This window comes from Mus musculus, chromosome 12, assembly GCF_000001635.26.
Source record: "Mus musculus strain C57BL/6J chromosome 12, GRCm38.p6 C57BL/6J".
Classification (NCBI taxonomy): Eukaryota; Metazoa; Chordata; class Mammalia; order Rodentia; family Muridae; genus Mus; species Mus musculus.
This window is the reverse complement of record NC_000078.6, coordinates 36,881,749-36,909,335: the sequence shown is the minus strand read 5'-3', so window position 1 is coordinate 36,909,335 and position 27,587 is coordinate 36,881,749. Positions and strand designations below refer to the sequence as shown.

The following is a 27,587-nucleotide window of genomic DNA, read 5'->3' as shown; positions in this document are numbered from 1 at the left end:
TGGTCTATGAGAGTGGATTTTAGCAAGGAATCCAGTTTATGAGATTTGTATCTGAAAGTCACCTGAATAGGAATTAAAAGCTGCATTAAAGATACAATCACTTGGAATAAGAACAGGTTGAGACTGACTAGTGAATTGACTAAAATTTAGCAGTTGGGGGATATGAGCATAACCCGAGGAAGGAGAGAAGAGGAAACCAGGAAAATGAAGGAGAGCAAGAGGCCACTACACGTACACACTCTAGAGGCCAAGGGAAAGGTTTATTTCAATGAAGAAGGATTTTAAAAAGTGTGTCAAATGCCCCTAATCAGTACAGTAAGATGAGAACTGAAAAACTTCTGCGGCCATGAGGAAAGGGGCCAATTCAAACTGTCTAGAGGTTCTTTTCTGAAGGCACTATCACCTTATCATATTTCCTCAGGACTTGGTATGCAGGCTAATTACACTAAATTTTAGATTATATTTGACTGCTAATTCTAGCTTAAAATGAAAACCAATAGCTGGTGTAGTATGTGGTGTAACTAGCAAGTAAATACCCCTGGCTCTCTGCTTTTAGCTAAGCTCCAACTCTTGGTGGATTCGAAGTACTCTGAGAGACATAAAACCTAGATGCATAACACATTTGCAAATATGCAAATAAGTCATGCAAGACCCTTGGACAAGATGAATCTAATGTTTTCTAGATATTAGAAGTAATTTGAGGCATGATACATTTATTTGACAAGCTTTTTGAGAAAAATATTTCTTAAGCTTTGTGTGTGCGTGTATATACACATGTGTTAAAATATCACTGATTTCATGCCGAGGAGTTACAGCTAAAATATTTACACACCTGTGGAACACCTAAATATATGTTGGTTTGTGAGTTTATATAATTATAATTTTTATTAAATTACAAATGTTAAAATAATACAGAATTTGACCTTTAAAATGAACATTATAACCACATTTCCCCACTTGTATCTAATCCTACCAATCAATTATCCACACCAAATACCTCGTGATTACATTTTGTAATGTAAAAACTACTTTTAGCCTGAAGGGGCTAATGGAGTGTAATGAAAAGTATTAGCATTCGTTGAGTTTTAACCTTCAGTCCTCCTGAGATGCTTACATGTGGTAACAGTAGGAAATCTCCACAAAGGGTCAGTCCTAATTTTATTAAATTACAGTTCTATTCACCTCTGTTAGCAAAGTGATTGTTTTTGTCTTCTTCTACATGAGCCACAGAAATCTTGTTTTATATTGGTTTGAGAAATATTCTATGAATAAAAATCAAGAAATACATGAATGCCATTGAATTAGTTAAACAGAAAACAGGCACAGACAGGAAATTTGTGACTTATTAGGGACAAATCCATCCCAGTGTCACACACTGCTTATTGGATGTATTTGTGTTGTTTTTGCGTGCACTTGTGTTTAGGGTTGACCACATGGGATTGGACAATTTTTCAGGAAATTCATCCCAGGAGAAAATTAATTCTCCCTATCCTAAAGCACACTGGTTTAAGAAAAATACATATGCATATCAAGAATTTTGCAAATTATTGCATGGAAATAAATTGCACTATAATGTAATTATAATAAAAACTCTTTGGAAATTCTAAGTATTGGAGCTATCTGCCATGGAGGAAGAAGAGTTGCTTCCACAAATGGATTGAATCCAAAGGACCTGAGAATTTAGTGTGCCAGATCTAAAGACAGAAGACAGTAGAATGTGTAAGGGAGAGGGTGTGACTACATAAAATGATACAAAATTTTCCAGTTTGTTTTGGCTTATACATTGCTAATTGGATGATCATTGTAAAATGTTTGTATTTATGAAACTAATACTTTTATCAAAATATTAGCATAGATAAAATAAGTTCAAGTTATTAATATATTTTATTTAGCAGATTATATGTAAACTAGAATATTACTTCTACATTATTAAAAAATTAGTGACATTATTAATTTGACCAATGACAATATTCACATTATTGTCCATTCTCTTAAGCCCTTCACTGAGTACTAGTTAAAAATGTTTACTCAAAAAATGTATAAGAAAATTATACTTATTTTCTCAGAAGGAGCTCATTCAATCCACTTTTGTACCCATTCAGCATTTACTGAGCCTTATTAGGCATGGTTCAAATTGCCTGCGTTATTAGTATTAAACATAAGAGTCATTGCTTTTCTGAGGTTTCCACTTATATGAAGAAATACACAATAATCAAGTCAATATATGAAATTTTCCCAAAGTTTCCTTCAATATGTTTTTGATCCAAATTAGTTTTGGTTTTGAAATGTTTGGTTGTTAAAATATAATTAAACTCTTTCTCTTCCCTCCTCCCCTCCCCAATGCTCCATCTTCCACTGTGAATTCCATAGCTCATTTTTCTTTAAATATTAATGCAATATACATGTGTTCATATATAAATATATATAAACATAACTTCCTGAGTCCTCTTATTGTCACCTGTATGTATATGATTTGAGAGGTGAAAATTTTGTGTTGAATGAACAACTAGGGGATTCCTCTCTAGGAAAGATTGGTTCTCCCTCTCTGCAGTTATTGGTTTTTGTAGTTCTCTAAGAGTGAGGATTCCCAAGCACCTTAATCTGTCCCTTGGTGTTGTCCTTGTTCGGATCTTATCAGGCAGACAAGTTATTGAGGTGCCATGTGTGCTATAATTAAGGTGGGAGATCAAGACAGAAGAAAAGGAAAGATCTTTGAAAAAACAATATTGCCATATTGGTGTTACAATATATTTACTTTAAACGGTGTATAATAGACATAAATGTGTATTCATATATACATATAGTATGTTTACATATACACACATGCGTGTGTGTGATGGCTATACTTGGTTGTCAACTTGAATACATCTGAAATTAACTAAAACTCCAGTAACTAAGAACACCTGGGAAGGATTTTTTTCAATGAAACCATTTGACATGGGAAGACCCACTTGTAATCAGGACTTTGGGGTGGGGGGCTAAACACCTTTAGTCAAGATATTTTGAGGTTCTAAGATTTATTTTTTCATTTGGGCAACACATGCTGATCACCTATAAAAAGGACATAGAAAAAGGAAGCATTCTCTATCTTTGCATGCTTGTTCTTGCTCTTGCTGGGAAGTCTATTCCTTCACTGGATATTTCTATTGTTCTTGGTTGCCATCCAGAAGTGGAAGTTAAATTGCTATCTTTGAAGACACCATGCACTTCAGACATAGGACTTGGAGGTTTTTAGCTGAATTGATCTGAAATCTTCCTCCCTAAGAACTAGTTTTCTTTGTAAGATAATGTGATATAATTTGTAAACTTCCAAAGGAGGAAAACAATCCATAGTGCTACCCAGCTGTGATTTATATCATTATGTGACCCACAACAAGAGTCAGGATGGTAAGATATCACTAAAGGTCCAATAGTAGCATTTACATCTTTAATAATTCTCTAATTGGATTTCAGGTCCTCTATACATGGGGGAATTGTGCCTGGTAAGAGAAATATTATAAAATATTATGAAATAATGAGATCGTGGTCTTTTGAGGAAAATTTATTGCCACTTTACTAAATCAGTATGATTCCCAGCTGTATTTTAAATACTTATCCTCATACCAACAGATAAGTATAACTTTCACCCCTCATCAAAGAAAGAAAGAAAGAAAGAAAGAAAGAAAGAAAGAAAGAGAGAGAGAGAGAGAGAGAGAGAGAGAGAGAGAGAGGGAGGGAGGGAGGGAGGAGGGGAGAGGAGGGGAGGGGAGGAGAAGAGAAGAGAAGAGAAGAGAAGAGAAGAGAAGAGAAGAGAAGAGAAGAGAGAAAAGAAAGAAAAGAAAAGAAAAGAAAAGAAAAGAAAAGAAAAGAAAAGAAAAGAAAAGAAAAGGCCCCTCATTGCCATAGACAGAAAAATCACAGATGGTCAAAATGCTGAAAGCAACTCCTCATGTTTGTTCCCAGCCCCAGTAGATACATCTACCATACAAACCCTATCCCAAAGTCTCAGGGAACAGCATGAGATGGGGCGGAAAGATTTTAAGAGTCAGAAGACCAGCAAGTCTGCTATGAGATAGTGTATCCTAGAAAAATCAGAGAAACTACATTCAAAGATTTTTTTTGTCTTTTATTATTTTTATTGGATATTTCGTTATTTACATTTCAAATGTTATTACCTTTCCTGGTTTCCCTCCCTTCCAGAAACACCCTATCATATCTCCCTCCCCCTGCTTCTGTGAGGGTGGTCCTCTACCCACCCACCCACTCCCACCTCCCCTCCCTCAGTTCCCCTACACTGGGGCATCTATTAAGGTTTCATAGGACCAAGGACCTCTCCCCTCATTGATGCATGACAAGGCCATCCTCTGCTACATATGCAGTTGGAGCCATGTGTACCCTTGGCTGGTGGCTTAGTCCCTGGGAGTTCTGGGGTGTCTGGTTGCTTGATATTGTTGTTCTTCCTATGGGGTTGCAAACCCCTTCAACTCCTTCAGTTCTTTCTCTAACTCCTCTAATACCTTGTATTTAAAAAATAAGGTGTGAAAATTTTATATTTTATTCATTACTTTAATATAGGATATAGTTATTTAACTATTAATAAATGATGGACTCAGAAAACCTTATATCTTCAAAAAGCAGGGATGTGTGCAGTTGGAAATATTAAAATGAGCCTTTAAAGGTGTGATACTGACTTTTTTCTTGGGCATTACAACATTGTAAATTCATTTGTTTTTTATGGATAAGAATATTGTATTGCTCCCATTTTCTTTTTTTTTTTTTCTTTTACAAATTGAAAGATACGAGAAAGACAAAGATCCAGATGACACAAACCGGAGGATTACAAAAGAAACAGACAAATCTTCTTTGCCTATTTAAAATATTTAACATTAATTTTGACAACCTTGTCCCTTTGTGACCATAATAATCTTAAAGAATACGACTGGTAGTAAAACAAGGCTATTAGGTCAAGCTAGCTATTTACATAGGTGTGTCGGTGAGTGTCTTTGCCATGTGGGCTGCTAGGCTTTTTTTTTTTTTTTTTCAGTTCCCTGAGTCACCAAGGCCACAGAGCAGCATCTGCCTGGATATTTTCATAAAGAATCTCAGATGACACGTTTATTTAAAGCCTCTATTTTTCTATCCCCAGGCCAGGAAGCCAAGTCCAAGAAATCCTCTCCATCAGATTTCACTCTAAGGTATAGCTCTCATACCAAATTCTTACATCAGGCAGAAGCACTAGGGGATGAATTATTACCAAATGGAAATTTCATGGAGTTTTTAAGTTCTTTCTTTACCAGCAATTGACTTTGTAATCTTTAAGCATGAGACTAGCTCTGGAATCCGGTGGTAGGCCATCTTTCCTGATGTATTAGAGGCAGTGTTTGTATACATCAGTTTTTTTATTTACTAGGAATTGGAGTACCTAGTTAAAAATCATAAATATTTTGAAATAAAACAACTGAACTTCAGACAAAATATTAGAAGTGATTTTCATATTGTGTTTATGCAAATATTACCGTGGAAAACAAGACTATAAAATGTTTGTGAATTCTGAGGAATGGTCTGTATTGTGCCTCTCCTGCCAAAAATGTCACTTAATATCTACAAAAGAGGTCTATTTGGAAATAGATGATTGACCTTCGTAACTAAACAATTTATGATATGAGATATCAGATTAGGGTAGGTGGACTGACTTATCTAATCTTTATTCTTCTAAGAGAAGGAGAGGAAGATCTGTGGTACAGGAACAAGCCATATGAAGGAGACAGATATCTACAGCTCTGGAAATTCCATGGGTTGTATTGCTCCCATTTTTTTTTCAAATTAAAGTATTGAAAGATACCACAAAAGGCAATTAAAGATCCAGATGACACAAACCAGAGGATTACAAAAGATGGGTTGGCAGAGACCATCAAAGACTAGGAGAGGGACATAGATGATATCATTCCTTTAGGAAAACCCAACTGTACTAGAACCTCCCTTTAGTTGTGTGCTTCTGGCCATCAGTACCTCAGAAATATATGTTTCTAATATTCTAAAACAATTTTTCATAGTAATTTGTGATGGTTATCCTTTGGTATCTAATACAGGTGGCCATTAAAAATCAAACACTATATTAAACAGCTTTACTTACTATAAAAACTAACAAGCATCATAGAAAATTTAAAAAGAGAGAGGAAAGATTTCTTCACTTTCCCCAAACAAAACTTCAGTCAAACCAGCACCATTGAAAATTGCAATAAGACATCATGAATTTTATGTAGACCCAATGAATGATCTCTTATGTTACTGGATCTTGAATTAATATCTGTTTTAATTCCAATGTCCATGGATATGGTTTGATATTTGCATATATATGTCAGCCAATCAAAATTGAGCAAACAATTCAAAGCAGGAAGAATACCTCACAAATTCTTTTCAGTGTCTGGCGTGTATATTACATGGTTTCATGGTCAGGTGTTGTTGTTGTTGTTGTTGAATGATACAATTGAGAATCACCTGGGATGTGAGTGTTAATGAAAAAAGGTCTAGATTAGGTTTGCCTTTAGGTACGTGTGTGTAGAATCCTCTTGAGTCTGTTAATTCAAGTGAGAAAACACATTCACTGTGGGAAGCACTGTTCTCAAGCAGGGACCCTGAATTGAAGAAAAGTAGAAAATGTAGTAGCATGCATGTATAAGTTCTGTCTTCTCTGACTCTCTCCCTCCCCTCTTCCCTCTCCTCCCCTCCCCTCCCCTCCCCTCCCCTCTCCAAACCGTGGTAACTGTGGGTATGATATGACTGGTTGTTTTACAATTCCATTGACTTTCCCCAAGATTATAACCTGGAACTCTGAACTAAACACTTTCTTTGAGTTGCTTTGATCAGGGTAATTTAACACAGCAATAGGAAGAGAAACTAAGACCTAAAACTAATAAAATCTACTTTCCAATTTTGTTCTTTGGTAAGCTGTTGCATATTCGGGTACTCAGTAGGACAGCTGTTTGAGGAGGTCAAAGCCATGTTTACAATAACTGTGAGATGTTATATTCTCCTCTCACTTGTGTGCAGTGGAGTTTTTCAAAACTATATGATATAGGGTTTGTGATTTGCAACAGGATATATACAGAAGTAGTTCAGGAATCTAGCATCCATCCTAGAATCCATATATTAAGTATATTACAATAATCCATAATTTAAAAGACAGTCACTCCTTTAGCTAAAGTTAGTTTGAAGTTTGGACATTGTTTTTCTGACCTTGGAATTGAGTTCAGTGGTAAAGTACTTCTCAGATATGTATCAGGCCTTGTGTTTCATACACATCACAATAGAAAAAAAATCTAAAAAAAATAGTTTTTTCTCTTATGATGCACATGACTAGCAACTTCTAATATAATATAGATTAACAAGTGATTATTACTTAAAATGTTATAATTTTCAGTATTACAAGTAACATACAAAATTACAAACTCTGAGATCTTGCCAATTATGCAAAGTTGTGCAAAGCCTAAGACGTCAAGAAAGCTGCTTTAGGATAAGTCTGTTTCTTCTCTGTAAAAAGTAAAAGCAGGAGTTCGTACAAAGCCATACTTCCATATCATGACTACTCCTTGATTAGACTCAATCACAGTGCTCATTACAACAGGAGACAATGTTTTACTTGTAAAGCCATGAAAGAAACACAGTTTTGAAGTATAATTTCAAATTTATATTTGATCATCCATTTATAGAGCACAAAGGAAATCTGAGCTACATTGACAAGGAACTATTAATGTCTAGATGAAAAAATATATATATCCCAGGGAGATGAGAAGGACCAGACACAAAGGACACATGTTTTACGGATTAGCAAAACTTCATTAAAATCATAAGTTATCACACAGAGGAACCTAATATCCACCATGAGACAGACTCTCTATTTTATGAATGTAGCTAGTAAACTCCAACAAGAGCACAGGAAGGGGGCTTGTCAGCGTCAGAGCCAAAGCAAATAGCTTTCCGTTCAAAAGGCTTCTGGTAGACTGGCTAAAGAGCAGCACATGCCACACTGTCTACAGCTTCCTGAGAGATGGCAGAACCTGCTGTTATCGGGAAATTCACTAGTCGCTGAATGACAGGAGCTGTAAGAGTCTTTCTCCAGCGAAGATCATTATTTTTTATGGTGTTGCCTTGATCTCTTCATGCAGTCACAAGAAAAGTGCTCCCAATCCAGTAGTTTGTAAATATAAGATATTTCATCTCACAGTTCCTGGAGGTCTGGCATATCCAAGGTCAAGGCAGTGACAGTTCTACTGCCTGGTTAGGACTGTTTGGACTCAGAGATGAGATCTTGATAGGGTCTCACAAGTAGGAAAACTGGGAAAGGTCTTTGAGACCTCACATAATGGCATGATAAAGGTAAAACAGCAAGCCATTATAATGAAGTCATCTCTTAGCTTCTCCTATTTCTGACACCATCACAGTTCAGGGCACATAGGCAAAGGCAAAAGCAGAGATAGAGACAGAGAATTAAAAAGCATCCATATATATCCATGCCAGAATGTCATCTGTGAAAGCCAGAGGTCAACGTCCAGGTGTTGGTTAACTCATTCCACCATGTGTGTCCCAGAAATTGAATTTGCAATATGAGGCATGGTGACAAGTGCCTTTACCTGGTGAACCATCTTACTAGTATTGAAGTGATCTTTATTCAAACAGTGGTAGGCCAGTATTTTCCTGTCCATATTATTAGTATTTGTATCCAACTAGGAGACATAACTGCTCAGAGTATCATGCAATCAACATTTGTGTAATAGAATATATTGCATATAAATATGAAATACCACCTCTGTGCTGGGAATTCCTAGAAGCGCCCCTAGATATCCAAGCTGGGTATACACTGCTGCTAATGAAGCACTCCAAATACCCAATGGCTGACAGAGGAAGAGACACTGCATGACATAAAACAACAATGGGATTCCAAATGCTCTTATTATCTGAGAAAGAATTATAGAAAACGGTGCTCACTGTAGCCTATGCATCTTTGTTTTCGGGATGTGCTGTTCAGTTACATGACTCTGTTCTGAGATCACCATCAGTCCTTCATACAATGAGTCCAATTCCAGGAAATGTTACAATGGCGTATCAATAACACATAACCACAGATAACCTAAACATGAATCAGTTTAGAACTGGTTCAAAACAGAAAATATGAAACTGTCATTTAAAATGAATAAGCTATAAGAGAGTGATCTCTTCTAGGGAACGCCAGGGCCAAGAAGTGAGAGTGGGTGGGTAAGGGGGGGGGGCTTGGGGGGCTTTGGGGATAGCATTGGAAATGTAAATGAAGAAAATACCTAATTTTAAAAAGTTAAAAAAATAAAATTAAATTAAAAACAAACAAACAAACAAAAATAATCATATTTGAGCCTTGAAGTCTGAGCATTAAGTTTGACACATCTCTTTTTTGGAATTGGAATATTTGTCAGGTATTTCATGATTAATTGTTAAAGATATATAGAATGCTTGTTTGATTTTAAATTTTTAAAAATTTTTGTCATTCCCACATTCTACTTACTTCCTTTATCCCTAATGCTGGACTGTCTCAATCTCCTGTCTCATGGATAATGACACAACAGACTTATTTTTATTTATAGAAGCTTAGGCCTTACTTTAGGCTATTTCCCAACTAGCTCATATAACTTAATTAACTCTTTTATTCTAGTTTAAGATCTGCCACATGGCCCACTAGTTACTTTTTACTAAGTCCTGGTAGGTCCAACTTCTTCTGTGTCTAGCTGGCAAATCCCTGCCTCTCTTTCTTTCCCAGATTTCCTATCTCTTCCTGGAAGTTCTATCTAGCCTCTCCTGCTTTGCTATAGGCTATTCCACTCTTTATTAAACCAATCAGAAGGTGATGGAGAATATGTTTACAGAACGCTGAGATAGGTGATGCTTTATAAAAATAACAAAACCAAAGTCCAGCCTGTGCCCAAATCTCTGCTGTCACAGAAATCAGTATTTGAGTAATAAGACAACATTTAAACAGTGAACAAGAGACTATCCCACCACATGCCTTCCCATATACCCCCCTTACTCTCTTTGAAAGTCATTGTCTACTTTTTCATTTTAGTTTACAGCTCACACAAAGAGAGGGGTGGGGGATACAGGAGAGAGAGAGAGAGAGAGAGAGAGAGAGAGAGAGAGAGAGAGAGAACATAAATTTAACTTGTTAATCACTTGTGTGTATGTTTTCAGAACTGAACATTTATTATTATAGTAGCACACATATGTTGAGAGGAACCAACAGCTCTCTAATTGGATTTAAGACTAAATCAATAAAAAGAGAATCTTGTCTGGTACTAGAAATGGCCAAATACTCAAAGCTAGAGAAGTCATGAGTCTTGGAGAATAACCTAAAACCATAACTTTCCTAAGCCTTCCTAATCTATAACTATAATATATTCGATTTATGTTGGATAGTCTTTACCCTCTCTCTCCTCTTTGCAAGAGATGAAGACCATTACAGAAAAACACAAACAATCAAAATACAAAGTTGTGGATATCAGTACCTACTGACACAGCTACAATACAGTTCTTGCATTTCAGGGACTATTGATGAAGAAAAAGCAGAAAAAAAAAACCATAAGAACCAGAAGAACAGGAACTTTGTTCAGTTGGTTTTGATAGGGGCTTAGTTGAGTTTGCCTTTATTCTCAAATGAAATGTTACATTCAAACATTCGAGGAATGTTGGGAATTGTTAAGGACTCACAGATGGACTAGACCTATTCTGCATTATTAGGTAGTTATGAGCCTTTGAAGTTAAGGCTAATGTGCTTTAGTTTGGATACAACCTCTAAACATAAATGTGTCCTTATGTCCTGTGACACTATTGGGAAATAGTGGACAATTACAGCCTAGGGTCAAGTTAGGGGTGGTGAGGATATTGGATGTGAGTCCTTGAAATAGACATTGATATTTCAACTCTTTTCTCAATTTCTCACTTTGCCTAACTACTGCCATGAGATGAGTGTTTTCCACTCCCTTCCAAGTATTGATACTTCATCATAGGGGAGTCATAACGATGAGCTCTGAAAAAATGAGTAAAAATGCCTTCTTCTATACCTATAAAAAATAGTATGACACATATATTCTGTCACCGTAAACAGATTCCTTACAGTCAACTATAAACACTAAAATTCAAAAGTCCCAAGACAGAAGGACAGAGTAAAAATATATAATTGAGTGATGCCATTGTGTTGGAGGTATTTAAATTCATTGCAGCAGATGAATGTAAGTGTAGAAAGAAAAGAGATAAATGTTAATACTGAGCACAATGCCTCAATGCCAATCATGCCAATCAACAAAACAGAATAACCAGAAGAAGAAAAGAGAGCCTTTGAGAATCAAATAAAGACAGATGCTAAAGTTCATAACACAAGAAAGATGTAGGGCTCACAGATCAATGCAAATATCAACTTAAATAATTACTAGGCAATAATCAAATATTACCAATCTGCTAAAGAAACATAGCTCTGAAAAGGACTCCTAAGAACATTTTGCTATATCCATAGTAAGTGTCTTGTTCATCCATCAACAGAGAAGCTTCCTCTTTCAATAGATAAGAACAAATATAGAGATCCACACCTGAAAAATGTGCAGAGAGGAAGACATCTTCAGATACTTGCTCCAAAATTGAATGTCACCATCAAATCTCTCCCGTTAGTGCTTAAAGATTCCTGTGAAAGAGGAAGCAGAAAAGTAGTAAGAGCCAGAGGGAATGGAAGGCACCAAGGAAACAAGGCCTTCTGAACACAGCAGGGTCAGTACACATATGAACTCACTGGGACTGTGGCAGAACACACACACAGTCTAAGCCAGATGGAGTTCCAACACTGAGAGCAGAAATGGACACCAGTCCCCAACCCTAACCCCAAAGGCATCTCCAACTGATAACTACACACAAATGAAAAACTCATTCTCTCCAAATGAGTCTCACTGGGTATACAAACCATTTTAAGAGCAGCTCCACCCACCCTCGTGACAAGGCAGGAGATGACCATCACTGAACAAACAGAAAAAAAAAGCCAAAGAAAAGCACAAGAAATACACAGAGAGGCAGAGGAATACGTTCAAATTCCCATAAAAACATGTAATTGAAAACCATAATGTGTACACAAAGAACCTTTAAGGCTTAAAAAAAATCCAAAAATGCCATTTGGTTTTGTTTTTATTATATTTTATCTTATTTTTTCATTAGTATAAGATGCTGTTTGTTTGATATAAGAAACATAAATAAGAGAAATAAGGGTGTGACTTTGGATGTGATGGGAGGTGAAAGCATTGTGGGAAGAGTTGGGGATTAGAAAACATAATCAAAATATGTTGTATAAAATATATCTTCAATTAAAACTAGGACAATAAAATTAAAAATACTCAGTAATGAAATAGAAGTTAGTGATAAACTCAGAAGACAAGAGATTCAGTGGAAGATGTCTGTGATATCATGGACTTAGATATGTGCAATATTTCTAAAACCTAATTTAAAGTGATTATAAAAGAACATATACTTGAATTTACTAAACATGTACACTTATATTGTGCATATTTACATATGTTAATACGGGCATATTTAGTATTTACATACAATTATAGAAAAAATTAAAATTAAAACTTATCAAGATTCTAATAGTGTATTTCTTATACAAATAACATCAAACTATTTACTCTCTGTTTCTGCACCATCCTTTTTTAAAAGTAATAATAGTATCTATTTTTCTTACACTAACAGTAAAAGTCCAGATAGCAATATATAAGAAAGAAGTACAGAACAAGACAATCATGTGATTCATTTTCTGTGAAAATATCTGTAGAAAAATATTGATCATTGGAAGTTTACTTTCAGCTCCTCTTGTATTAGGAAATATTTTAGAAGTACATAGGTGTAAAAAGCATTGTGTTTAAACACTTGAAGAAATTCAGGGAGTCCTTTCTTCTCATAGTGTGAACGCTTTTTAGTAAAGAGTATTCTTTCACTTCCAAATAAAAATCTGATTTCAATTGTTCCTAATGGCTTAGAAACAAAATGCCAAATTGAAAACTGATCAGAATATGCATTTAAAAAGCTGTTTGAGTCCTTTTCTTCACAAAGTCCCTTTTACAAAAATGTTTAGATTAGTAAGATTTGTATTTCTCACTTTTTAACAGTGGTAGTTCTCAGGTAGGCCTCGGTTTACCAAAACCTACCTCAAATGTAATCATTCTTCAAGGGGCATGTGTATCTCATTTCCAAAATGAAAAAAGAAAAAAAAAGGCACCATGCTGAATTGTTTAAAAGAAGTAATATAGTGGTGAAGTTCTTCTTGTTATTTAGCTTGGAATATTGTGCCTAAAATGCTGAGCTTGGACTCCCATAAAGCTTGTTCTGCTTTGCAAAAATCACTCCCAGCTTAATTTAGGCCAGGCCTGTGTTTGCTTTGAAGGAACACAAACAGAAACATTAGTTGTTCCTGGCTGACTCTAGCAGACGATGCAAGATTTTCTGGCCACTATGATGACATGGACTGCAACCTGAGTCGCAGTCTTGAATGAGGAAAAGGACCAATAAAAGTAAACAGTAGGTTACCATTTATCTTTATAAAATATGAGAGAAAACCTACAGTAGATGGATTGCAGTTTAATAAGCTTTGCATTCATGGGAGGCAGCTTACCTTCAAACATAGATAGCGTCAGATATGTCCTATAATAACTATGTCAAGAGTCCTTATGCTCTATCACCATCTAATATCTAACACAGTTTTAAGAAAATATATTTATATAATTTTTCCTGATTCCAAACAATATAAATGACACTTTAGTCTTACCAGTAGTTGTTATTTTGACTTCTCTTACAAGAATTACTTTCCTTTATCACCTAGCATTAACTCTTAAAACAATATAATCTATTTTCCCCATATATCTGAGCTTAAACTCAACAGTAATGCAACTACAATAAATGTAAAAGGATCAACAATTCTATTAAAAGGAAGAAGATGCAAGGATAAAATTTTCAGAAATATATAAGTACATAGTCTCCCAGAGATATGCTTAATTTTAATACACAAAGTCACGGTGACTGAAGTGCTGGGAAATTAGGCATTTACTGACCATCAGCTGCCCTATTAACCTGTATCGATAGCAAAGTTAGACAAAAGCACAAAATATAACTAAACATAAACAAGTAGTGATCTTGAGCACGGTGGGGGGGTATGGGGTACTTTCAGAATAGCATTTGAAATGTAAATGAAGAAAATATCTAATAGAAAAGAAAAAAAGAAATTATGAATGAAGCAAAAAATTGCAAATTCTGAAAGATCTTCCAAATTTGCAGTTGTAAGGATTCTTTTATAGATTCTAATATATCTTTCTGACCAATTAGGAAAAAAACTAGATGAAAATAAACATATGTAAGTATTAATAAATTTTTTTGTCTTAGTTTAAACTGATAGGGAAGTTTTCATAACCTTTCGTTTCTTTCGGTGTTTATTTTTATACAACTACAGTTGACTGCTTCCCTTTCCTTGATTTAGGAGAGGAACTCAGATGGTGCTCAGGATGATCTGTTTGTATGGGAAGAAGTTAGAGACACTGGATTTTATAATTCTGGATTAATCGCATAAAAGATTTGTCAATAGTTTTCAGCATCCGGGAAGTAAAAGTCATTTAATAGCCTATTTTCCTTAAGAGTGAACTAAAGACAGAAACTGTAAATAACATGGCGACTTCTTTTGCAAAGCAGTTTTAAGTGATGACATATTTTGCTTTATCAATAATTTATTCCATCTCTTGACTTTATTGTCAACTACTAAAATGCACAAAGCTGAAAGACTGTTAGCCCAAGAGCTGTGCACTGTGTCCCTAGTGTGGGTTACCGTGTAGGTCCCTAGTCGGCACAGACTTGCCAGAGTGCCTACAGCCACACCTTGTAGTCAGGAATCTCTCCACACTATTTCAGGGGATTTTAGGGGCCTTGAAACTGAAGGCTAGTCACAAGGAAGAGAACCTCAAAATTCACCATTAGTCCGCAACGTAACCGAAAGCACAGTAGAAAGTTTTTCAGATTAGGTTCAACATGAGCTTACAGCTAGAAAGATTAGGATAGCTTTAGTTATCTTTAATTTATATACAGTATATCTGCATCTGTTTGGTTCAAGTATATTCACTGCTTTAGATCAAGTATATTCACTGCTTTAATTTTCTCCTTTCTGAGAGAGAGGTATAGAAATTGATTCCTCAAGAGAGGGTTTCATCCCAAAAAGACTCTGAAATAAAATTAGAGGAAGTGGTCATCTCAATATGCGTACTAACTTCAGCACAGAAACATGGGAACACAAAGAACAAGACAACATGATTGATTTGCAACTCATAACTTCTCAATTACCGAATTCCCAATGATACTGAAAAATGAGAAAAATAATTTTAATGTTTATTTCAATTGTTTAAATATTGCACAGATAAATATAATGTATTTTGATTGAGCCCTCGCCCATCCTTTTCCCTGCAGTTCCCTTCTTATATACCTCCAGTATTTCATTCCAATTTCATGTTTCCTTACTTATTTCCTTTCCTTCTTTCTGAATCCACTTATTGCTCTCTATGTTTGTATGTGTAAAGGTACATTTAAAAGAACATGAGAAACCTCTCATGAGCTGCATCCTTGAGAATACTGACCATCTCTTTACCAGTGGCCATCAGTTGACAATAGATCCTCAGTAATGGAATGAGACTTCATCACCACCATCACCACTACCACACAGCGACCTGCTGAGAACTTAGTCTGGTTTGATCTTTCACAGGTTTTTTACATGCTGTCACAAGAACCACTGTAAGTTTATGTGTGAAACTCTTGGTGTCTAAAGAACACTGTTCCCTTGTAGCCCTTTACTGTCGCTCTGGTTTCTGAACATTTTCTTCTCCTCTTCCATGATGACTTTTGAGCTTTGGCTGGTAGTGTGTGATGTAAAACTTCTTTATTGAGAAGATGAAAATTAACACAAACATCCCACAGCTGATCAACATGAAGCGAATAAGAAACAATGAAGTTCTAAGTCCTACAGCGGGCCATCCAAAGGTTTTTTTTATTTTTTTGGTTTTTGTTTTTGTTTTTTTGTTTTTTTAATGAAGGGTGATAAGGAGATATTTGAAAAATAGACAAAAAATAGATAATTCAGCTCAGGGGTAAAAAAGAGAATAATGGAAGTGAGTGTCGGAAACATGAGAGAGTCTGTTTGAGCAGACTCAGTCCCAAGAAGGAAACACTCAGGTTGAAGAGCTGTGAATTGTACTACAGAGGGTAGGTGTGATGACAAAGAAAACGAGAAAAAGAGAAAAAGAAAAGAAAGGGCTTCTTCGCCAGATTGTCTTCAAACGCTAGGTACACACACAGGGAAAGAACCTATATCTTCTCTGTCACCCTGGCCTCAAAATGATATAATGACCCTCATGAGAAGCTAAAAAGGGAAACTGATAGAGAAAAAAAAAATCAAGAAAAAGGCTCTCCCTAAAGTGGTATTCTGACTGTAGTTATTGGTTTTCCAACAGGGCTGCCTTGTCTGGCCTCAGTGGAAGAGGATGCACCTACTCTGGCAGGGACTTGATGCACTGGGGTGGGAAACACTCAGGGGGGCCCTGCCTTCTCAGAGGAGAAGGGTTTAGGGAAGGGTCTCTGTGAGGTGAACTGGGAGTGGCAGTGTTTGGGATGTAAATAAATAAATACATACAATTTAAAAAAAAAAGAAAGAAAAATACCTAATGTATAATCATAGACAAGAGCCACCCATCTAGCACTGTAAGTAAATGTTGCAGGAACTGCATGTAGTGGTGCCTTAACTTAAAAGGCTTCGGCACAGCACAGTGACAATGACCAGAATGAAGGGAAACTGAACATCTGATGTAGGCTAATATCTAACGTCTGAAGAGAGCATTCTCAAATCAATTACCTTATCAATATATGGGCTAATAACCCAAATAGTCTCAAAAGTGAAATTGACCAATACATGCATTGGAAATGTGTTCCTCACCATTAGTCACTATTATACCACATGAATGCAGAACAAAGCAAGCTATGTACCCTTTTCATGTCATCCCACTAAAAAATTGGCTATTATCAGGAAACAAACATCAACAAAATACTAGTAAAAATGAACGCTTTTATACTGCTCTTGGGAATGTAAATTGGTGCAGCCACTATGAAAAGAAGTGTGAATGATGGTCAGAAAACTCAAAACAACCATATGACCCAGCTCACCAACTTCTGAATACATACTCAATCGCATCTAAGACAGCACAACAGAGATAATCCTCATCTGTGCTTACTACAGCATGACTTATATCACTCAAGTTATACAACCAGTACAAATTGCAAGTTGATAAGGGAAAAATACTATATATGCAAAATAAAGTTTTATTAAACATAAGAAGAAAGCCATGTCATTTTCAGGAAAATTGATGTAAATGTAGATCCACATGTTAAATAAAATGAGAAATACTCAAAAAGTAAAAGTGGCCTATTCACTGCATGTCTGAGGCCTAAGCTTAACTGTGATATAAAAGTAGTTTGTAGTCTGATGTTTGGAGGAAGGGCTATAAAGGGGTGGTGGACAGGATAGGAGACTTGGCAAAAAAAGAGGGTGTAAGAAAGACAAGATATTGCATGGTTTCTTTCATAATTGCATCAAAAGTTTTGAAATGGGTGTGTACACATGGAAGCAGGGTAGGAGCTCTTATTCCTCTTATTCGATTGAAGCAAGGAAGAGGGAAGAGGCATGAAGAGATTAATGGAACAATGTGAGTAACATTAAATAACAGGCACATAACATTTGATCAGAGCTGTTGGTTTCATGCCAGCTACCAACTTTATAAAGATACACGGGGATCATGACTGTAGCATCAAGGACACAGTATATAAGCAAAACAACATGGCGATGCTACAAAAATGCTAAAAGTAACAAAGCTAAATGCCCTCACTTTTTAAAAAAAAATTTATTAGGTATTATATTCATTTACATTTCAACTGCTATCCCAAAAGTCCCCCATACCACCCCCACCACCCCCACTCCCCCACCCACTCCCACTTCTTGGCCCTGGTGTTCCCCTGTACTGAGACATATAAAGTTTGCAAGACCAATGGGCCTCTCTTTCCACTGATGGCCGACTAGGCCATCTTCTGATACATTTGCAGCTAGAGACACAAGTTCCAGGGGTACTGGTTAGTTCATATTGTTGTTCCACCTATAGGGTTGCAGATCTCTTTAGCTCCTTGGGTACTTTCTCTAGCTCCTCCATTGGGGGCCCTGTGATCCATCCAATAGCTGACTGTGAGCATCCACTTCTGTGTTTGCTAGGCCCCAGCATAGTCTCACAAGAGACAGCTACATCTGGGTCCTTTCAGCAAAATCTTGCTAGTGTATGCAATGGTGTCTGCGTTTGGAGGCTGATTATGGGATGGATCCCCAGGTGCGGCAGTCTCTAGATGGTCCATCATTTCATCTCAGCTTCCAACTTTGTCTCTGTAACTTCTTCCATGGGTGTTTTGTTCCCAATTCTAAGAAGGGGTAAAGTGTTCACACTTTGGACTTCATTCTTCTTGAGTTTCATGTGTTTTGCAAATTGTGTCTTGTGTATTCTAAGTTTCTGGGCTAATATCCACTTATCAGTGAGTACATATCATCTGAGTTCTTTTGTGATTGGGTTACCTCACTCAGGATGATACCCTCCAGGTCCATCCATTTGCCTAGGAATTTCATAAATTCATTGTTTTTAATAGCTGAGTAGTACTCCACTGTGTAAATGTACCACATTTTCTGTATCTATTCCTCTGTTGAGGGGCATCTGGGTTCTTTCCAGCTTCTGGCTATTGTAAATAAGGCTGGAAATGATTCTAGATAGAAGACATAGAGGTCCCTTATACATATTTGCAAGCACTGAATTTGTACATAATGATGACATATGATGAATCATTTCTGCATATTTATACCATCTAGTATAATGTAAGTACTTTGTAAGCAGTCTTTATACTTCAGGGAATAGTGATAGAAAGACTGCACAGACAAATTTTAATATGGGAAATCAACAGTTGGTTGAATTTGTTGTTTGGCACACATGCACAAGCATGCACACAAGCTTAAATACGTCACCCAGAATACAAAACAGCTAGAACCAACTTATACATTGCTGGTGAGTTTTTAAATGTTCCTGCCATATTATATTATAAAGTACTATTTTCTTATAAACTTAATGACCTTAAAACTTTCCTACCTATGTATTTAACTGAGAAATTTCATTTCTATAAAGATCCAAGTATAAGAATATCTGTAAGAACTATAAAATTCTTACCATTTATTCATTTATTTTTTTATCTTTCTATCTCTTTTTCTCTAGGTCCATGTGTTGCTACATGTATCAAGATGTGTGTGTATATGTGTGTGTATAGGTCAGAAGACAAATTAAGAATTCAGTCCTGGTTCTTCTTTCCTCCAATGCTAGTTACTAGGGTCAAACTTAAACTGTTGTACTTGGTAGTTAAGAGCACTCACATGATAAGCCATCTCACTAGTCCACAACCTTATTCATAATAGTCACAATCTAATAGAAGAAATGATCAATGAATATTAGTGAAAGAATATATGAATAATCAATTGTATAACTTTATCTTACTCAGAATTAAAAAAAACAACTAAAATAAGACTGATCTTAAGGATTGAATATTGATTAAACCCCAGAAAGGAAATATTTGGTTAGGCCTTTATCTAGCTGTCCAAATTGACAATATATAATCATCCTAGACAAACAAGAATTCTCAAACACTTTCACTAGACATGACACCAACGAAAACTGTATACCTGTTGTTGGTTTATAGACCCTGTGGCTGAGATTATTGACAGAGAACAGGGGACATCAGTAAAGACATGGAAAAGTGACCTCCCCTTAGAATAACTAGAAGTTCACTTCTCTGGAATAATACTTTTTATCACATAAAAAATTGTTCTTGATATAGCTGTCTCATATGAGGCTATGACAGTGCCTGGCAAATACAGAAGTGGATGCTCACAGTCATCTATAGGATGGAACACAGGGCTCCCAGTGGAGAAGCTAGAGAAAGCACCCAAGGAGCTGAAGGGGTCTGCAACCTTATAGGTGGAACAACAATATGGACTAACCAGTACCTCCAGAGCTCGTGTCTCAAGCTGCATATGTAGCAGAAGATGGCCTAGTTGCCCATCATTGGGAAGAGAAGCCCCTTGTTCTAGCAAACTTTATATTCCCCAGAACAGGGGAACACCAGGCCCAAGAAGTGGGAGTGGGTGAGTAGGGGAGCAGAGTGGGGGGAGGGTATGGGGAACTTTCGGGATAGCATTTGAAATGTAAATGAAGAAAATAGCTAATAAAAAAAAGTTGTTCTTCTTTCATTGTGAAAATTGACACAATTTGAATTATATTGAAATAGTGATTTACAAAGAACATTGTTTACCTGTAACATTTAATTCCCATTATATTCTGTAGTTGAAAATTGACATGCTCAATTCTGCTCTTGAAGATATCAGAACAATATAAACATCCATTAAGTAAACATTTTAATCATAGATGGACATGCCACAGTTCACAGCTTAACCTAAAAAAAGGTAAAAGATGTTGGTATTTTATGTGCAGTTTTGGTAAAATTTCAAATAGTTAAAGTTACTACAGAAAGAATGAGCTATAGAGACTCAAGGCCCTGGGCTGATGACTGTGGGAAGCAGAACATAGTAAGAGTTGAGAGGTGATTAATACCTCAATTTTGTCCATTTTATATAAAATATGATCTGTAATTAGCCTCCAAATTGAAAAAAAACTAAGTATAAATTTTATCATAAAATCACAAAAATGAGCATAATGTTAAGGAAAGATTTAAATAGTATTTGGTATGAAATGTAGTGGGCGTCCCTATTATACAATTTAGTTTTAAAACATGACTATGTGTTTGTTGCTTATGAAATCTTTAAACTGGCCTGAAGGAGAAACTGAACAAAAAGAGAATTTCCTTTGCAGTTCTAATTCCTCAACTAACTAAATATATGGATTGGGGTTTTTGTTGTTGTTGTATTTTTTTTTTGCTTTATATTTTTTATTCTTTAATCTCTTTTTACAATCCAGTTTTTACCCCCTTGCAGTCCACCCTTTGATTGTCTCTCATCCCATTCATCCTCTCCTCAGACCTCTAAACTTCCTGGAGCCTCCAGTCTCTTGAGTGTTAGATGCATCTTCTCTCACTGAGTCAAGACCCGACAGTCTTCTGTTGTATATGTGTTGGTAGCCTCATATCAGCTGGTGTATTCTTCCTGGTTGGTGGTTCAGGGTATGAGCAATCTCAGGAGTCCAGGTTAGTTGAGACTAAGGGTCTTCCTATAGGGTCGCCCTCCTCCTCAGCTTCTTCCAGCTTTTCCCTAATTCAACCACAGGGGTCAGCAGCTTCTGTCCATTGGTTGGGCATGAATATCTGCATCTGATTCTTTCAGCTGTTTGTTGGGCCTTTCAGAGGGCAGTCATGGTAGGCTCCTCTTTGTAAGCACACCATAGCATCAGTAATAGTGTCAGGCACTAGGGCCTCCCCTTGAGCTGGCTTCTGATTTTGGCCTGTCACTGGACCTCCTTTTCCTCTGGCTCTTCTCCATTTTTGTCCCTGCATTTCTTTCAGACAGAAACAGTTCTGGGTCAAAGTATATAATCTTGATGCAAAGAATTTTAGAATGAGATGAGAAGACCTTAACATTTGGAACTTTTTCATACTCTCAGGAAACAAGGCTCATTGCTTCATGAAGCAGCTATTACTTCTATTTCTGATGAATTACTTGAAATTCTTTCAGAGTAAAATGACCAATACATCTGTTGTCTTTAATTGTACCCTAGTGACATATAGTTAATTTGAAGGACCCTAACAGACATTACATATCCTGGGAATGGTTCATTGAGACGTTGAATATAAGATTCATCAGAATCCCACCCTACAGAATTTTCGTCACAGCAGTATAATTGCTTTAAAACTTCATTCTGACTCTGTGTTGGATAATGGGCTAACTTGCTCAAGGAAAATTATCAATATTGTCTGTGTTTGTGTGTGTGAAGGATGGTGTCTGTGTCTGTGTCAGTGTGTGTCTATTTGTCAGTATCTGAGTCAGTTTTCTGTGTGAATGTATGTACAGGTTGGTGTGTCTGTGTGTGCATGTCCCGGTGTGTGAATCTGTGTGTTTCCTCATTTATATTCACTGCAGAGTGCCCAAAAGAACAAAGAAATGTCATCTATTTAACATACTAAATGCTACCAAGTTTCTGGAGGTTATAGATGTCTACCCGAAGGAAGGCAGTAACTGAATTCTGTTTAGGTAGGTTTATAATAACAACTTTCTCTGGTTCCTTGTTTTTTTTTTAATGTTATTTCCAAATATCATGTATTTTTTTTCAAGAAAGATGCAATTTTTAAGTGTACCTGATGCATATTTGTCTGATGGTGAACACATGACCCTCACTGGATCAACAGCTCCCTTAAGAAATCTTTGTAGTGAGCTGACACCAACTTCTTAAAAGTTCCGCACACTTCAGTTTCTGCTCCAAATGGCCATCCAGTGACTGTCTTACCTGGGGATCCATCCCATATACAGTTACCAAACAAGGACACTATTGTGGATGCCAACAAGTGCTTGCTGAAAGAGACTGATATAGCTGTCCCCTGAGAGGCTCTGCCAGTGCCTGACATATACAGAAGTGGAAGTTCACAGCCATCCATTGGACTGAGCACAGGGTCCCCAATGGAGGAGTTAGAGGAATAACTCAAGTAACTGAAGGGGTTTGCAGCCCCATAGAAGGAACAACAATATGAACCAACCAGTATCCTCAGAGTTCCCAGGACTTAACCACCAACCAAAGATTACACCTGAAGGGACTCAAGGCTCCAGTCACATATGTAGCAGAGGATGGCCTTGTGGGACATCAATGGGAGGAAAGGCCTTTGGTCCTGTGAAGTTTCGATGCCCCAGTATAGGAGAATGCCAGGACAGGAAAGCAGGAGTGGTTGGGTTAATGAGCAGGGGGAGGGGATGGGATGGGGGTTTTCGGAGGGGAAATGAGGAAAGGGGATAAACTTTGAAATGTAAATAAAGAAAATATCTAATAATAAAAAAAATAAATAACATGAATTTAAAAAAATGTTCCATGCATTTCTCACAGTGTTTGCCATTCCGGATACGCATCTACCCTGCCTACACCTTAATTCCTCATAGTAGGCACTGAGTGTTTAATATAAGCTTAAAGGAGGATAACTAGGACATGGCACCATCTATTTGGTCTCCTTACAGGAACACTCTAATTCAGTCCCATTTACTTCATATGCCCTCTCTTCTAGTTGTGGAAATAACACAGAAACTTATGAATGTTGGACTGGTGACATGAGCTTTCTTTTCTGGGCCTCAGTTAATATTTGGCCTTTTTATTTTTTAAATGTACTCATTATTCAATGCCAATTAATCCCTTGAAGAATGCCACTCTTGTGCCAAATTAAGACCCTGAAGTCTGTACTTGAGTCCATGGCCTTAGCATAGAAGTGACAGTGTACCAGAGAGCTACCCAAACACCTTGACACTTCTTGGACAGCATTTTAGGAACTCCTATAATCAACAGACTCCAAATCAAGGAGTCCCACTACCAAGGAAACATCCTGCACTCAGGAAACCTTTTCTTCCTCCCCAAAAGACTCCAGCCTTAGATACGATCATGTACATACAAAAGACTCCAGCCTTAGATACAAGCATGTGCATACAAAAGACTCCAGCCTTAGATACAAGCATGTACATACAAAAGACTCCAGCCTTAGATACAAGCATGTAAATCATGGTCTTCATGGTACAGTGTTGGTTCATGTGCTGCGCAACCATCTCCACAAATGTCCCCCACAATCATGTCTTGGTTTTTCTAACCACATAGTAGTTGGTCTGTTCTAATATTTGTGTAAATAGAACTGAACGATATGTGTTATTTGCTTATTTAAACTTCCCCATCTTAGTAATGTGTTATTGGGAATCAACTCTGTTGATTGCATGAGGAGTTAATACTTTTTATGCATCTACAGTGATATTTAAATATACGCCCATTACCCTTTTGGCTAGTCCATATTAATGAACAATTAAGTTATCTTGTCCTCATTTAAAGTGAGTTACACACTAGTATAATGCCCCTAGCATTTGTCATTGTCAACCTGTCTAGTTTTCTAAGTTCCATTGGTTATATATAGTAATATCCAGTTATGTTTAAAGTCCTCATTGACATATAAACTTTATATTTCATATTATTATATCAGTAATAAATTTAATTTAAGCCATATAAACACAATAAAGTTTTAGAACACAAAACCACTGAAAACTTCTCATATACATTACAACAGGAAATTAGGTTAAATATGCATTCAAAAATATTACAAATTTTTAAGTACCTAAGAAGAAACCTAACCAAAGAAGAGATATATATCTACAATGGAAAGTTTACCACAGTGAAAAGGGCAATCATAGAAGGCACTAGACAATAGGAAGAGCTTCCATGCCCCTCTATTGGTATATAGATTCTTAGATTGTTTTACTGGATCCATGAGATGTGGCATCAAACTTTTTATAGGCAATACATTAAATATGTAAGTAACTTTGATAGTTTATCCATTTCCTAAAATTAATTCTGTTAATCCAGAATCCTTTAAAATATTTCCAGTGTCTCCCTTGACTTATCATTTCATCTCAGTCAGAATGGCTAGCATCAAGATATTCACAAGTATTAGAGAGGATGTTGAGAGAAAGGGATACTTTATTCACTGCTGCAGGGGAACTTTTAACTGTAAATTTTTAACCTGGAATACTTGAAACCTTTTCTCAACAAAAGAGATATATAAATAAGCTAGGAGTAGAAAATGCATGATTATCTAATATTTTAAATTTCAAATAAAAAAGCATAATTTATACATATTATATCATCTTGTCTTAATATACCTATCAATCTTCAGAATGATTTGGGAGGTCAGACTCACTGCCTACACCTGAATCTAGCCACAGTGGCCCAGTATTGGCTGCTACTCATTTGCCAGATGGTTTGATCATACACACCTGGATACAGAGCTAGGCCAGATATCCATCAGCCCTTATTCCCGTATGCTTCCTCTTGCCTATATTCTCCATGTAGAGAAGTAAATGAGCTATATAAACCAGAGTTAAGCAGATGGTATAAGCAGTTTGAGGATGCTAAGTGCCTGTGTGGTAGCCCAGAGCAGGAAACATGGATTTCAGATAGATTACCTTTCTGAGTTCCATTTAGTCTTTCTTTTAGGAGGCATGTGGCTATGTATTCAGACACTTCCTGCACTAGTCTACACACATTGCTTTGGAGACCACATTTCATCTTCTACTGCAGGTTCATGTCACCGTACGTCTCAGTGATACCAATTTCTTGTTGGGACAACAGCTGTGTGGCAATGTTCAGATCCTTAAGGAAACCACCGACTTTCCAGACACCTTAGCCTTTCCCCAGGAAGCAGCAGAGTAAGGGTAATGGTTTCACAAGGAAGTGATGAAAGGATAAATAAATTAATAGTAACTCTAAAAACATAGACATGAATGTTGTTTTACTTTACAGAATATTTTATGACTAATCTCCGAGGTTATATTAGTAAGATAATCATTTTTTTATAAAAAGACCATAAAGAAAAAATCAATATGCTGCACAGGCATGCAACATACACACACACACACACACACACACACACACACACACACACAAACACCTCTGAAAGCATTTTTGTTTCCTAGAAAGTCTTTGCTACTTGACGAAATGTTCAAAGTCCTTAGTCATCAGGGAAATGTACTCAAAACAACCCCTAGATTCCATTTTACACCAATCAGGATGGCTAAGATCAAAAACTTACTCAGGTGACACCACATGTTGGCGTGGATGTAACAAAAAGAACACTTCTCCAATGGTGGTGAGACTGCAGACTAGTACAACCACTCTGGAAATCAATCTGGAGGTTCCTCAGAAAATTGGAAATTGATCTACATGAAGATGCAGCTATACCACTCTTGGTTATATACCCAAAAGATGCCCCACCATACCACAAGAACATGTGGTTCACTATGTTCATAGCAACCTTATTTGTAATAGCCAGATGCTAGAAACAATTCAGATGTCCCACAAACCAATAATGGATAAGGTAAATGTGGTTCATTTACACAATGGAATACTATTCAGCTATTAAGAACAAGGATATCATGAGTGTTCCAAGCAAATGGATGGAACTAGAAAATGTCACCCTGAATGAGGTAACTCGGATCCAAAATGGCATGCATGGTATGTACTCACCATTAAGTAGATATTAGCCATAATGTACAGAATACCCAGGATACAATCCACAGAACTCAAGGTTAACAAGCAGAAGGATCCAAGTGAGGATGCTTCAATCCCACCTGGGAGGTAGAAGAAAATAATCTTGTCAGGCAGAGGGAGGGAGTGACTTGGGTGGGATAGATGAGGGAGAGATAAAAGGGGGGACATGATCATGTATTGGGGAGGAAACAGGAGAGAAGACCTGAGGGCCAGCAGAATGAATGGAAATATGTAACATTCGGGAAAGGAGGGGGACCCTCTAGAAAGTGCCAGAGAAGTGGAAGGTGAGAGAATTTCAGTACTCAACAGAAGGGATGTTAGATTGCCATGCACTCTGGTCGAGTCAGCTTGACAGGCTAAGAGGCCTGGAAGTCACTCATGAGGCAGAAAGTTTCACGGAAACTCACCTCCTGGAGTCTGGCGTTCTTTCTAACCCATACATTAATATTCCATTCCCGCGTTAGTCTGGTGTATGGATCCACGTGCTCTCTTTTAGTATTATCCAATTATAAGTGCCTTTTAAGATTGAATTCTGACATAGCCAAGCCTTCACCAGTGTTCCAATGTCCTAGAAAGTCCTTGAGCTAACCATGGGATTGGAATTCAGGAAGAATGTTGCCTGTTCATTGACATTCAGAATTGCCTCTGGTATTACACTATCACTTAGATTAAAAGCCAAGTCGCTCCCATATACAGGAATTTATAATGGTTTAGGAAGTAGATCGGGCTGTGGTTTTAGAGTATTGCATTATTCATGAGATGGTTAGCTAGAACGGAACTCTTTAATTAGAACCATGACTTGGGTGTGAAAGCCCTTGTCCTAGGAGTGTAAAGACCTCACACCTGGCTTCTAAGACTATAGCTGACCTTAGATAGGGCTGACTTTGTCTCAGGTATTTTATTGCCCAGTTCCTGCCAGTCTTTGTGTTTACATTCCTCTGTTTTGTGTAAGAGTCATTAAGCATCCCATAACCTCATTTGTACCTTGCCGATGTGATGTGTCACCTAACTTCCCTATTTTCTTCTGTATAAAAAGTTTGATGCTCAGTTTGACAAATTACATTCAGATTCTACACAACCTCTCCTGTGTGCATCTGTCTGTCATTCCATCCAATGCTTTGCCCACCTGCGACTAGAGACCTGTTCCATGCAGACAAAGGGGCCCAGAGGGTCTGCGGCATTAGATGAAATACCAACAGTGGAAAGAGTCCACCTCCAGTAGAA

At 36.9% G+C, this 27,587-nt stretch overlaps 1 long non-coding RNA gene across 1 annotated transcript; it reads right to left on the bottom strand.

Annotated features, from left to right (window-relative positions):
- Positions 1-6,321: 6,321 nt before the first annotated feature.
- Positions 6,322-26,365, bottom strand: Gm40394. The gene is made up of 3 exons (XR_872686.1): positions 26,340-26,365; positions 11,586-11,677; positions 6,322-6,614 (listed from the first exon to the last, which is right to left on the bottom strand). It is a non-coding gene; the product is annotated as a predicted gene, 40394 (long non-coding RNA).
- Positions 26,366-27,587: the final 1,222 nt, after the last annotated feature.